Source organism: Macrotis lagotis, chromosome 1 (genome assembly GCF_037893015.1).
Source record: "Macrotis lagotis isolate mMagLag1 chromosome 1, bilby.v1.9.chrom.fasta, whole genome shotgun sequence".
NCBI lineage: Eukaryota > Metazoa > Chordata > Mammalia > Peramelemorphia > Peramelidae > Macrotis > Macrotis lagotis.
Window position 1 is genome coordinate 652738344 of NC_133658.1, and position 15548 is coordinate 652753891.

Sequence of the window (15548 nt, forward strand, 5' to 3'; positions counted from 1 at the left end):
ATTTTTAAAAAAGAATCTAAATTGATTGTTCAAAAACACCTAGTTTTTTCCATTTTTTGAAAAAAAATTGGTAAAAATGTAAAAAATATATATATCAGGTCTGATATCTATTTAAAATAAACATAGGCCAGGTACCAATAACATAGGGACCAAACAGGAGGAAGAAGCAAACAAACTAAGAAGCTTTCTTTTACAAATACAATGCAGAAGTTGAGTGACTTACACAACCCAAAGGCATCAAAAGTAACAGTTGGACCTCGAAGTTTTTGACTTTAAGATTATCTATTACCTAGTCCCTCCCCGAAAAGAACACCATATACATCCATGTCTTTTAATCCCTCTTATTTGGTTCCTTGTTTTGTTCTGGGGTTGTTTTTTTTTTTTTTTTTTTGGATGTTGCTTTCAATCTTTAGGTGAAATTAGATAAGATTCTAGCAGATTTCTGACTCTAAGAAGGGCATATTGGGGTGAAGGGGACAAGAGTGGGGTGTCAGTTGTTCAGCTGTGTAATAAGACTTCCAACTTGAAAATTCAGAGCCTTCTACCTTCAATGTAGGGCATCAAAGCAGAAGGATATCAAAATGATGGAAAAATTCAACAAAATTTAGAGTTATTATTGCATTTTATAAGATACATAGAAATCATTTAATTCATCCTTTCCAGCCTACTTCCTAGTTAGTTTTCAGGAAAGATTCTGGGTAACAGAATATATAAGCAAATTGCCCCAAATTCATATAATAAATTATTCAAATAACTGGTATATGCTCTACTGCAATGTACTTACAAATCCATCTTTGTTATAGGACTTGGTTTAGAAAGGTTTGCAATATATTTTGACACTACATAAATTATATTATTGATAAAATTCATGCTTATATATAATTAAATTTTAATATATATGTAGTTTGAATTAGAAATTTGTTGGTAAGAACAATAGATTATGAAAACAATTTTGACACTTAGAGGGAACTCAAATTATATTCCAATTTTAATAAATCTTTTCCTTGCTTAATTTTTAGGACAGTATCAAGAGCAGGAAGAGACATGATACAAATTTAAAGATTCCAAAGGACAAGAAATCCAGATGGAGGTTGAACCATTATTGATAAATACTAAAAGACCACAAGGAATAAACCCAGACCACTATGAGCTCAGAGATGAGATCATGATTTACAACTGTAATTATATTCTTTATTTATCTTTTATTTTGGACCAGAAATGGAGGTGAAAGGAAAATAATCTTTTTCTCCAGAAAGCAGAATACTGTTAAGGAATAAATGGCAGGTAAATAGGGTTTAAGAAAGATATGGGTACAAATGTCCTGACATTTGATACTAACTGAGTGACAATGGATCAGTAAAATGAGAATGATAAAATGTGGTAGTTACCCCACAAGACTGTGGTAAGAAACAAATGAGAAAACATGTGAAAATACAGGGGGTTCGTAAACACATCAGTTATTAGTATTACCTCCTCTCTTTCCCATTAATTTTTCTTTGCACTAATTCCTAGGAGAAGTGAAAAGTGAACAGTTGTAAAAATACAGAGAATGAGAAGGGAGAGCAGGAGAAACAATAGTTAACCTAATAGTGAAAGAGAAAGAGGAGAAAAGAAGTACATCAAAATAGAACTGCAACTATTCTCTAATATTTATGTCCTATTATGGCCCAAATTTTAGATTATTTGAAACTAATAGGTGTTTGTGAAGAAAAATGCTCCATCAATTTATTACATTTACTGCCAGACCACTTTTGTTCTCACCCTGCCTATGTTCCTGGGTGACTTTCTAAATCCTACCATTTTTAAGGTCAATTTCAAAAGCAATCTAATATTATTGTATTAGCAAAGAGTATTTATTTTAGAATATTAACAAAAATACAAAAAAGTAATACTATTTATAATTATACAGTATTCAAAACAATATTTAAAATTGATTTTACTACGTGGAGATTGTATATTATGGCAGTTGTACATAATTCTTTTAATATCATTAAGGTTTTTTTTCTTTCAATGGTTGTTTATATCCTCAATTTTCCACATACTGTATAAATCTCATTTTTATAAGGTTAATTACAATTAGTCAGACTAGGAGACCAACATAGTTACTGTTGCAGAATTTTAACTGAATTATCATGAGCACTTCACATTATGTCTTTGAAATAACAGACAATTGAGTATATCTCCCATTGTCAGATTTGAAGCCTCAAGCTTGCAAGTAATAAATTAAGAAATAATCATATTTTAAGGTACCACACTCCAATTTTATCCAGCAGCTACAGCATGACTCAATTGTTTTGGTTGATTATTTACTACTTTGTTGTACCAAAGGGCTCAAACCAAGCCAAACCAATACAAAAACAATTGTTAATTAGATTGGTGTTTTTATTCATTTCTTTTTGTTGCTGTTTTGCTAATTCAATACCTCTACGAAAAGATTGTGAACTCTATTTGATAGAAAAAGTTTGTGAACACTATTTGATAACTATGTTTTGATGGTAATTTTGAAGATTTCTCATTGAAAACAAATTTAAAGATATACAGGTATACATTTGTATTTATATGTGTGCTTGTAATTTATATGTGAAAAAAATTGCCTCTCAGAATTCATAGTGATTTTCAGTGACTCATACTCACATTGCATAATTTTGTTTACATTTCCCCTCCCCACTTATGGGGACTGCTTTATTGATGCACAATTTGAGGTAAAGATCCCCCAATCTCTTTGAGGGAGAACTTTTCTTTTTGCAAAATTGATGAAAGGTATGAACATAGAGAATGAAAATGTAAAGAAACAAAACTAAAATATTAAGGTGATAATTGTATTTTCCTCCCTCCTTATAATTTAATATTAAAATATGTATCCCATTGATATTCAAATCAATCACAATCCACCAAAAAAATCTCACAACTTCCAGTTCAAGTCCTGTTTTATGACTCAGGTCTTACTAACATCTAGAGTCAATTACAAAACACTAGGTTTCTTATATTTAAGAGTTCTTTGCTCTTAGGTGGCCTTCATTCTTAACCTTCAGTTATTCTTCCCTCCCACTCCCTCAACAGTATCTGTTTTCATTCTTCTACAATCCATGAAACCAAATAATATTGGCTGCAACAAGTTCTGACATATTATATCAACATTCCACTCAATCTTTAGCATTCAAAATCCTTCATAATATAGATCCAAACCACTTTTTGATACTTCTCTCATGTTCTTCCCTTCTCTAATTTTAAATATTCATTCTTTTGCAAATACATCCCTGGTTTTTATTTTTAATCTCCATGTTTTTGTTCTCCTGTCCCCTAACTTGTGTGAGAAAGGTGTAATGCAATGGTGACTAATCTATTTTTTGCCAAGGTCCATTTGAATATTTATAATATTGTTTGCAGGCCAAACAATATTAGCTACATAAAAATTAATTTACTATGTTTGATCAAACATTTAATTAATTCACCCCTAAAAAGTTCCTAGATTTATGGAATTTCGAGTCCCGAATGTAGTTGCCATGGCAGTGTCAGGCCAAATGATTTTCCTGACTGTAATTAGGCTGGGTTCAGACATTCCTTGTCTCAGTATAATGTTTACAGAACTGACCTTGTAATCAAGAAACTCTAAGTTCAAACCATGCTGATCAGAATTTCTAACACTTATTAGCATTGTGATCCTGGAGAAACCACTGAATCTTCCTTGGCCTTGGTTCGCTCCTCTATAATATTAGGAGGCTGTATTCAAGGGTGTCTAAGGTCCGTTCCAGAGCTAAATATTTTTGATCCTATAGATTGCCCTCTAAGTGATCTCTGTTTGTTTGAAAACTGGTGATATCCTTGATGCCATCTTAGAGACTTTTGATCAAAAATTGCACCATATCTTAAAGATCTAGAAGAAACCTTAAAGATTATTGAGTTCATTCTCTTTCTCCTCAAAGTTCTATTTTATAGCTGAGGAAGCAGATGCCAGAAGTCAAGTGACTTGCCCAGGGTTGCACAAGTAGTAAGGGAAGTATTGGCACATGGGACTAGGTTTTTTTCTTTACAAATTTGGTACTTTTATTATTATATCACAACTTCTTTCACGATGTATTCTATTTACTTTTATGAATGAAGCATAATGAATTAAAAGGGGAAAACTGGCGAGAAAAAGAAACAACCTATGAAAAAAATTACAAATGTACAATTAGGTTTAAATAGTTGATATGATAATTAAGAAAAATCATAATGAAATTTTCTTATCTTTATATTAGTCACCTTTTTATGTTAAATACTCTATATTAATGTTTCTTGTTAATGATTGAGAGGAGTTCCCAAATCCCTGTCAAAATCAATCTTTGTTGCTTCTTTAATTATAACCAAATTATTAGATATTCATTAAAAATTGTTACAATATAAGCCCATCTTTGCTTTTATTATTGTAGTAGACAAATACAAGAATTTCATGATGAAACTGACAGGAGCAGCACAATCTTTGTTTTGGTTTTATTGGTAAATAAAATAGTTGTAACCAGGAAATGCTGGGGTGGGGGGGTTGGTTGCTAGACAAGCTCCCATGAGTTACTGGACTCTCAGAAACTGTGAATCCTTGGATTATGTGGGATTATATTGATGATAGTGGAGCTGGTTGTGAACCACAGCAAAGACATTGAGCTTCCCAGTAGGACTGAGCTTATTCTAGAGGAATGTACATAAATAGTGACAGCTCATACACAAGAGCAGAGTTTTTAATCTTTCCTGTGTCATGGATTTCTGTCAGGAAGATACTAGAAATACTAAAAATGTTCTGGAATTATAGAAGCTATTGCTACTGTTGCTGATTCAGATCTGCCCAAGTGTCTATTGTTCATTTAGTAAATGGGCTTTAAATTTTATTTATAGTAAATAAAACTATCTTGACATTTTTATTCTCTAAAAAATGTGGAACTCTTCATGTATTAGATGAAAGAATATGTTCACACTTGAACAACCTAAGCAAATGAAATTATATTTTTGTTATTGTACATATTTTCTACCGGAAACACTGGAGTGTTTTGAAAACATCAAAATATTAAATGAAATAAGGAATTAAATCCCCCATGAGACAAGAATGAAACTTGATAAATATAGTGAAGAAAATAAATGCTATATTTCTTTTTGGTGGATTGATAAATTAATTCAAAATTCTATTCCTTCAATCTCATCTTTTTCTGTTCATATTTATTTAAATTTATTTTAAAGATTAGGAGCCTCAGTGAAGATTTTATTCTTTTTTTTAATAAGATTTTGCAAAGGGAAATTTGCTTCAAAGATATAGCAAGAACAAGCATACATGTTAAATTTGTGAAGTCCATATATATATATATATATATATACATATATATATATATATATATATATATATATATATATATATACATTCTTTGCTAAACTACACCAGTGATTGGGGGATTAAGCCTAATATTTAATTGTCTTCCTACATAGCAGTTGTCATAGGAAGATCACATCCAGATGTTGCCCAACTGCTTGATGAGTCCAGGTTTCAGCTACCACTAGTCCCTAAGATTAATTCTGTTTTTTAAGACTTCATTGTTGTGCTAATAATGCAAGACAACCTCTGGAATGTTAGAATGGTACAGTTCAGTCTTGATCTTTTGGATTCACAAATTTCTATCCTTTCATCTAAAATAGAAATCACAAAGTCAGAGGCCAAGGCTCAAGACCTGTTTATCCGAATCATACAGATTTCAGGGGAGAGTTCCCAAGACCTCCTCTTTTTTTGCTTTATAGCCTGTTCATTTATTAGACATCACTGTCTAATGGAATAGCTGAATGAAGTGAAAGGAGAGAATATCTGACTTTTCTAATTGCAATAATCTGACAAAAACCAAAAAAATGCATGATATTTAATTTCATTTCTTTTTTCTCTATTCCAAAAAAATTTTGGTGACAGTATATTAACTCTATTCACTATAGACTCTAAAGTTCTTCCTGAAATATATGTATCTATTAAATGCACACATTAGTAATATTATACTCACATATTACAAAATGTTATCATGCCTCTAAGTTACTTATTTGGCATTGCTGTTTGCCTTTTGTATAAATGGAGGACTTTGGTGGAGAGTGGAAAAGCTATCACTACAGCATTTTGACATTATGTAATAAGTTTGATTCTTCTTCTACCTGATATTTTTTCCTTCAATCATTGAGAGGCCTCACTTCTGAGCAACAAGATTTTGCTCATCTCCTATTCCTTGCTCCAACTCTAATGGTCACTTTAAAAGTAATTATACCAGCTTTCAGATTGGAATAAAACAGTTCAAGTTATCTGAGATGGGGTCATGAGCACTGCCAACCCTATCTTGGACTTTGCTATATAGAGGTTTTTCATTGTGAATCATATTTTGGCATAGAATCACTTGCCCCTCAGAGATCTATGAGTAAGCACATGGGAATTGTGTATTAGATGGGGAGAAAGGCTCAAGTCATTTTCCTATTCTATCCTCTTTAAGTGGATGAAGGATTTATAACTATCCACTTTTTCTTTTGTAATTGGAGAATCAGACCATCTTTGAGTATTTGATTATTTCTAATATTCAGGGATGAATACGGGATCATGTTCGTGTAAGTTCTTTGAAAAGTGGAAAGTCTTATTATACAAATATAACATAATTATATTAGCATGCTTGTTTCTTAAGTATGAATAATCTATTTTTAAAAGGCATGAGTGTTACATGGCCAGCAGTAAAAAAAGTAGATTCTCTTCTTTTTTTCTATTCTGTCTACCCCCTAAAACCTAGGAAAAATAATTCAATTGCCACTTCTTTTACACTCTATGTTCACATTAGAATTACTGAAACTCACCTCTCTATGGTGCATCAGCTAATATTCTAATTTATATTCTGGGAGAAAATGTTAAAGCATACTCCCTCAATTTAATTTTTTTGACAGTGAATATTTATACTAAATTTAAATTAAGTGTAAAAGAGCAGATTGATAAGAACACCAAAAACCTTGTAGATCAACCAATAACACCAGCTGTCCAAATTATTCTACAGCATTGCAAAGGTTCCACTAAGCTGCATATTTATTGCTGGATATATTCCATCCATATGACGTACAAATATGAGATTATACTTTTAAACATAATAAGATGGAGTTCTGCCATGCCTACTGGGTGATAAGTAATGCATACACTAACAATTTGGTTAAAATCTTAGGCCATGGTTTTTAGGGACATTGAAAAAAAAATCAATTACCTATAATTACCAGAAAGCACCATGTAGTCCTTTAATCTTAAAGGTGCCTGAGAATCACTTTCCTGACCCTCACAAGGATTTGGAGTTAAGTGGAAATAGTAATGATAATCTCTGTTTAACTGTACACATTTGTAAGATCCTAGTCAAAAGGCTAATTAGAATATTCATACTTTAAAAAAACAATAGCACAGCTAATCCCTGATAAGAAATCATTGAGCTAGTTAGCTATATGTTTTCACAGGTTTTCCTTCTTTGCTTATACAATACCCAAGTGTTTTGGTCACAAAATATTTAAATCATTTTTATTAATATAGTATTTAATACAAAGACATTGTTTTTGGAATGTATAGGAGAAAGAACCTCTGTTATTCAATTCCAATTAAGGAAGTAAGGCTAATCTAATTTAATGGAAATATCAGTTTAGTTCATTTAAAATACATACCATTCAAACTAGATTGATAAAGTATTGCATAATATAGCTCCTTTTAAAGACTTAGATCAGTTATATGTAAGTAACACTATTTTGTCCTAGGTCTTGGAGAATTGAGGAAAGCATTTTATTCTAACAGTTTAAACATAAAGTTTTATTTGTATTATCTCTTCATTTTATTTAATTCATCAGACATTCAGTGACTACTATGAGCAAAACTTTGCTAGGTACTGATATAATAAAGAAGGGAAAAACAAACACTCCTTTACTTCAATGCTTACATTTTGACCAAAGGTAATATACAGGTGGGGAGGGAAGATTGCTGAGCAAAGACAGATTTTTTGCTTAGCATTTTTCCCCCCGACTAATTATATTTCCAAATGAAAGGAGATCAAATTAATTAGTTTTTATTGTATTTATCATCAAATAGCCACTGGTAAAAGAACTAGATTTCTTAGTCTGACTTTTATATGACAACTTTTGAAGAGACACTTACTGTTTATCCCCTGTGCATGGTAGCTTGATGCCAGTCTCTCTTTGTCCAGATTTGCTGAAGAGTGAGCTGCACACTTGGTTTTATCATTGCATTTCTTCCACTTTGCAATTCAAGATTTTGCCTACTGTTAGAGGTTCTCAAGTACAACGTAACTCCTTGATCATCCATGTTTACTTGTGTAATTTGGGCATTCTTAGTCAAGTCTGTTAAGCCATGCTTGTCTTTTCATTGCCTCTTTCTCCAGTCACAGTTTCTAGGTGTTTTTTTCCTAGTTGTCCCTTCCAAATGGAAACTTATCTTTTGCTTTGTAATACTACCTTTTCCCTTCTTTTTTGTTTACTTTTCCCACATAAACAGCAGAATATTTCCTGATAAGTCATAATAAAGGCTTTCCTCTGATGTCTTTTCTTTATGACCTATTATGGTATCTCATCTAGGAAACAGAGAACACAGGTTTGTTTCCCCTAATCATCCAGTGGTGTAGATAATACTGCCCATTTGTAGTTACAATTGTTCTTTTGTCTTTCCTTATTTCAGCTGCTAAGACAAGATATCACTTGGAGATATTTCAGGTTAGTAAAGTAGAATTTTTATTTCTTTTCTCAATTTCTTGTGACCTTATTCACTAGAATAAGATGCCAGGCTAGGGTGATTCTCTCCTTATTGGCCTTTGATTGAGTTGACTTTTCCCTGGGTTTCTCACCCTCTGTACTCAGATAAATACACATTTAATGGAGCAGTAGACAGTGTTTGGCATGTATTATGACTATTGCTGTTCCCGTTCATGTCATTTTTATTGCTATATACTTTTGACTTATAATAATAATCACAAAATGAACAGAAGCCAGAGCTGTGACTAGAAGGTGTGTGTGTGTGTGTGTGTGTGTGTGTGTGTGTGTGTGTGTGTGTGTATGTGTCTATGTGTTTGTGTCCCTGTGCACAGCTGTTGCCAAGTCTGGGGTGTGATGCTCAAAATTTGTTCCTTTCCCCAAAATGGGATGACAAAGTCTTTGCCAAAGGCACCAAGTGTCCACAAAAGCATCTTTGCTCCTTTTGTGCAAAGCAGTTTTCCATTTGTTAAAAGGAAAGAGGAAGAGAGATGCTGAAGCTGCTATGGAAATTACCTTTTTTTAGTCAGCAAGTAATAACCATCATTTCAATAAGTTGGAAGGCATAGTGAAGCAGGCAGTGGTAATTTTTTAAAAGCATTTTAATGAAGTAAACTTTCACTTAGCCCAGGGTCTGATATGTTGTAGATATTTATTAAATATTTTTGACTTGACTTCTGTTGAATCCTAAGTGTTATGAGTTATGCAAAGTACATGAAAATAGATTGAATGTGAAAAGGGAAAGCTAGTAAAAGGTGCAGAACTTTTAAAAAATAGATTTCATTGATAATTTTTTCATGTTGTTTGATTGTACCTGCTCTTACTGCTACTTCTACCCTTTTCCATAACTATCCTTTATAAGAGTGCCTTTTTTTAAAAAGAGAGAAATGTTTTAAAAAACTGTAAGTTCTCTAACTGTGGACCCCCACCCTTTACAAATAGCAGGAGGGAGGTATCTTCTTAAATCTGCTTTTTGGGACAAAAATCACTTTTTTTATAATTTAGTATTGTTCAGTTTGTATTGTTTTTTGATTCTTTTGATTTGTTGTGAGTGCTGTTTTCCTACCTCCATTTACTTCACTTTGCATCAATTTATGTATTTTCCATGGATGTTCTTTCCATTTTTCTTCTTATTTGTCATGCTTTTTTATTTCTTACAACACTGTAATATTTCATTACATTCACATATATATATATTATATATATATATATATAAATTTTTTCTATTCCCTAATTATTGACTAAGTCCTATGTTTCTAGTTTTTTGTCACCAGTAATAATATTATTTTAAAAATGACAGTACATGTAAAATAGATACTCTAGTACTCATTTTAGGGTTCATTATTGGCATGAGAATCTCTGCATCAATGGGTTTGGACATTTTACTCACTTTGCTTACATAATTCAAAATTGCTTCCCAGAATGATTGCACCAATACACAGCTCAGTTATCAATATTTTAACATACTGGTCTTTCCATGAAATCTCCAAGATTGATTCTTTACATTTTTTCCCATCTTTGCCAATTTTCTGGATGTAAAATAGAATTTCAGACTTGATTTAATTTGCATTGTTCTTGTTTTGAGATAGTATTTCATATCATTTGTGTTCTTGATTTGAGATATTATTTCATATTATATTCTTGATAGGAGATATTTCATACCATTATAAATATTTAGTAATTATTCTTTAGAAAATTTATTCATATCCTTTTATTATATTTCTATTGGGAAATGGCTTTTGATTTATGCAGTTTTATCTATCTAGGACCTTATGTGAGATCTTTGATGCAAAGGTTATTTCCTTAGTCATCCTCTACCCTTTTGCTATATACATTAATTTGGTTTGTGCAAAAGTTTTTCAGTTTCACATAATTAAAATAATATATTTCATCTTCTGGAATGATTTATATCTCTTTTATTATTAAAAATTCACCACCTACCCAAAGTCCAAAAGTATAGGAGTAGTGTAAATTATTTTTATGCTGAAAAGAAAACAGCCAATTAATTTAAGGCATTGTCTGAATTGTAGAAATGATGTTGGGATTGATGTGTTAAAGTAAATTCTCCTCCTCTTAAAAATTTGAATAGATTAACAATTGCATAGCACATTTTCTTCAAAGAAAAATAATGAATTCACTTATTTTAAATAAGCACATAACTGTTAGGATGAATAATCATTTTTTAGTTCAAGTCTGGAAATAAATTATCAGCTTAGCATAAAGTTACTTTTAGTTGGTACTTTCGATTTTTAAAAGAGACATTGATTAGCTGAAAATTATCTAGAAAAGAACAACCAGGCAGATACAAACCATATATGAACTGAAAGAAGGAACATGGGATATTTAGTTCTAATTAATCAATAAGTACTTATTAATAATTTACTATATCCCAGGTGCAGTAGATAGAAATACAAATGGAGAGACAGAATATGCACATACTTTTGCATACAAATCTACATACCTACCTATCTAGCTACACACATAAAATCCACATATAATTCTTATAGTTCAATTACTCACAAGCATGTGGAAAAGGGATATTAGACTTCTCCTACATTGTCTTGAGTTTGGAGGGGCAGGACAAGTTAGTATAAGTTGCAGCAGCATAAATTTGGACTTGTTCTAAAGTTAGTTACCCTCATAATTAAAGCTATCCAAAAATCAAAATCTAGGGCTCACCTAGATGTAATGGTTTTCTTCTCATTTGAGATCTCCAAAGAAAAGAATAGATGTATATGTATATGCTTATAGAATATTTTGAAAGGAATAGCATGAATTAAGGCAGCTATAATATTTAATTAAATATTTATTTAAAACTTCAAAACATGTTTTATTACTTACTTTTATTAGGCATCAGGTACATTTGGAAATGACTTCATCATTGGGAAATTTAAAAAAATTGTGATAAGAATATTTCCTTTTTGCCAGTTTGGTATGACTACAGATATTTACTCACAGTTTATTTTTTTGGATGCAAGACTTTGTCAAGAGATGTGGCTTTATTGGAAGGGGGCAAATGGAATTAACCAAATGGCAAAGTCATATGAAAAGGTGACTAGTATGGGGGGGAGGTTCAAAAATCCTGTTATATTCTGTCATAGTAAATAGAAAGCTGAATTATATGTGAACTATAATTAATATATCACAATGTGGAATAATGTTTACTGAGCACAATATGGAAGTGCTAAAGCCTAGACTATGCTAAAACTCTTAGAGATTATGGAGGATGGAAACCTAGGAAATTAACTTTATATGGTGGAAGCGCAGAACTGAAGCCACTCCCCCCCAAAAAAATCATCTCAAAAGGACTGCTGAAATCTCAGTATTGAGATTAAATTACATTTTTTCTACTACTAATTATGTAAATTTTCATGTAGTTATTATATTATATTATTTATTTTCTTGCATAGTTTACCTTGATATCCTATCATAACTAAATACTTTGCTAGTTGATTTTTGGCAGCTTGGTGGCACAATGGATTAGAGTGCTGGGTCTGAGTTCAAACATGACTTTAGAGAAGTGACCCTGGGTAAGTCACTTAACCTGTTTGTCTCAGTTTTCCATTCTATAAAATGAATTGAAAAGGTAATGGCAAACCATTCCAATATCTTTATCCAGAAAACCTAAAAAGAAGTCACAAACAGTTGGATACAAATCTGATTAGGGGTTAGAATGTGGTACACTGGTAGGAACTTGTCATGATTTACAAATTGATACCTCATAGTAAAATTTAAGGAAGGTAATAAGCAATTCTATAGTCACAGTTTTTAAGAGATCTTTCATTATATTGATAATCTATTTTAAGGCACAGAGATGCATCCAGTAAAATAAAGATTGATTACATCATGGCATTAGGTATTTATTGAAACAGGTGTTCTTAGATGATATTTTCCCTGCCAATGTACCTTGTTCTTTTTCTCACTCTCACAGGTTCAATAACTAAGAAAGAATTGTGATGGCAGTATATGACAATGGCTACCAGGAATGTCTTTCATAAGGCATGTCATAATGAGATGTTTAATTAAATCATCTAGAGTCAGCATGTTAGACCTAGAAGGAATCTCAGAGAGATTATCTAGATCATTTTATATGAAGAAACTGTCATGGGAAGGCACTTTTCCAAGTCACAAAACTGGTCAGTGGGAAATAGAAGCCTGAGACCCAATTTATTTTCTATTATATTATACTGTTGATATATATATATATATATATATATATATATATATATGCAAAATTAGCAGGTATTTTTCCTGACTTAATTGGTACAGCTTGCACCCAGTTTTACCTTTTTTATCCTGTTTCATTCCTCTCTATATTTTCCTATAAGACATCTGCATAATCTGTCATTGTGGAGGTCTTTTCTTAGGCCCTCTTTAGGTTGTATGTAGAATATTCTATTTTCTTTTCTGTTACTCCTTTCTTTCATCTCATAACCACCATGTCTCTTTTCCTGTTCTACATTTACACGTAAGTACCATTGAAAATACACTTAGATCCATGATGCATCTCTTCATTGCATTTTGGATAACTTACAACATTAATTGATATAGGATAAAGTAAACTAACACTAGAAAATATGCTCTAATAAATCCTATTAATAAGCACAATTTCTGTATGTGGGTAATTCCCAATTTCTTGATTCATGCATTTATTTTCTAGTTTTCTTATTAAAAATATATTCTAGGGGCAACTAGGTGGTACAGTGGATAGAGCACCAGCCCTGAAGTCAGAAGTACCTGAGTTCAAATCCGGCCTCAGACACTTAATAATTACCTAGCTGTGTGGCCTTGGGCAAGCCACTTAACCCCATTGCATTGCAAAAACTAAAAAAAAAATATATTCTAAATTTTCATTTAAAATCTAAGAATTTACCTCCCCTGGACATTTAGTTCACAACATATATATTTTTAAATAATATTTTATTGATGTCTTGCTATTTTTCACCTAAGAAATTCCACCTCCCAAAATCTGGGCAATTTCACTGGCTGCCCCGCCAAACCTGTAATTTTCTCCCTACTCATTTTCAGCTCTTGGCTTCCTTCAAGTCCTAGTTATAATATCTAGATAGGTAGGTAGGTAGATAGATAGATGATAGATAGATAGATAGATAGATAGATAGATAGATAGATAGATAGATAGATAGAAAAATAGAGAAATAGATATACAGAAAACAACTTACCTCAGGACAATTTGTATTTAATAACTCATCAAACAAGATGAACATGAGATGCTAACAATAACAATGATAATCCTGCTTATAACACCATAAAGAATATCTCAGCTATTGTTCTCCAATTGTTTCTTAATGAATCATATACTTGTTGAATTTTTTGGTGGTAAGTAAGTAGTCCCTATCATAACACAATCAGACTACTTAGTCTCTACTGCCCTCATTTTAAATTCTCTTTAAAACCTTTCAAAATTTTATTTGATTTGACAAAACAACAAAGATGACAAAATCCTTCAGACAACCCTTCTCTTTTTCACATAGGATCAGCAACAGGTCTCTGAACCAATATGCATTAAACCATGATTTTTGCATTTTTTTCTTCAAAAATAATTTATAAAAGCTTAAAGTGGCAGATGTTTTGAAAGCAAAAAAGGGTAAGTGTTTTGTTTTGAAAAACTACTTATAATAGTGATATTACTGTATAGAATTGAAAAGAAGTATTGTATCAATGTTAGTCTAATGGGAAGTGGATGTGCCTATCTTTTAGAAGATGCCCACTGGATATTTTTGTACTGTTTGCCCTATCTCAAAGCTGGCACAATTGTCTTTTTCTACATGGCACTCAGAATTGAATGGTGCTTTAATTGTGGAGAAAGTGGGGAGGAGGAAAGAGAGGATAGGTGGATGTGGGTGTGGGTACATGCCCAGGAGTGTTTAGACTGACCCAAATATGCCTTATTTTGGAGCAAGAAATATAGGAAGTGAAAAATTCTTGGCAGTCTGCATAATTTTTCTTTTACCAATGGAATTGGCTTTTCCAGCAGTACCATTCAACCCCTCTATTAGCTGTACATGGTGAGTTGCTCTTTTCCATGACATGCCCCCCCCTTCTTTTCTTTTCTGATGACAGTATTTGTATTTTAAAACTACATAATGACATATGGTACTGCTTAACAGAAAACCTAAATGATTTTAAAAGACAAATTTTTAAATTTTTCTTGCTTTTTTTGATTTGTAATTTTTTAGAATCATTAGAACCATAAAAGTTCTCTTCTACCCCCAGATATTTAAATATGTGTGAACTCTGCCCAGTTCTACCATGTGTGCTCTTATCTTCTTGTAAGATTTTATAACTCATTAGGTCAAGAGATCACAGATGTCCACTCAGAAAAAAATACTCTTGGCCATAGAGAACACCACAGAGCCCAACATGGCTAAAATTGTTGATCTATCCATTCTGCTGCATTTTATTCAGACCTTTAAACTGTTATGCAGGTGAACTTTCTTGTTCCCTTATGATTATGGAGCTAGGTAGATAGACTGTAGAGGACCCATTGACTCATAGGATCATAGGACTAAGAAAATGGAAGAGATCTACAGGATAGTCAAGTGAGTCACTAGAATGCTAGATTTGAAGATATGAAAATCATTTGAATCTTGCCTCCATCACTTACCAACTGACTGTGTGACTTGGGAGAGGTCATTTAACTTCTCTCAGTCTCAGTTTGCTCATCCGTAAGATAAGAGAACTAAATTCAACTCTAAATCTAGGATTCTATGATTCTATGTCACTGATTCTGCTTAAGCCTCTTCACTTAGGCCCAGTGCAGAAATATA

At 32.1% G+C, this 15548-nt stretch overlaps 1 pseudogene; it reads right to left on the reverse strand.

Moving 5' to 3' along the window:
* LOC141506024 (V-type proton ATPase subunit S1-like) overlaps positions 1-6585 on the reverse strand; it is an 11078-nt pseudogene extending 4493 nt beyond the window's left edge.
* Positions 6586-15548: the final 8963 nt, after the last annotated feature.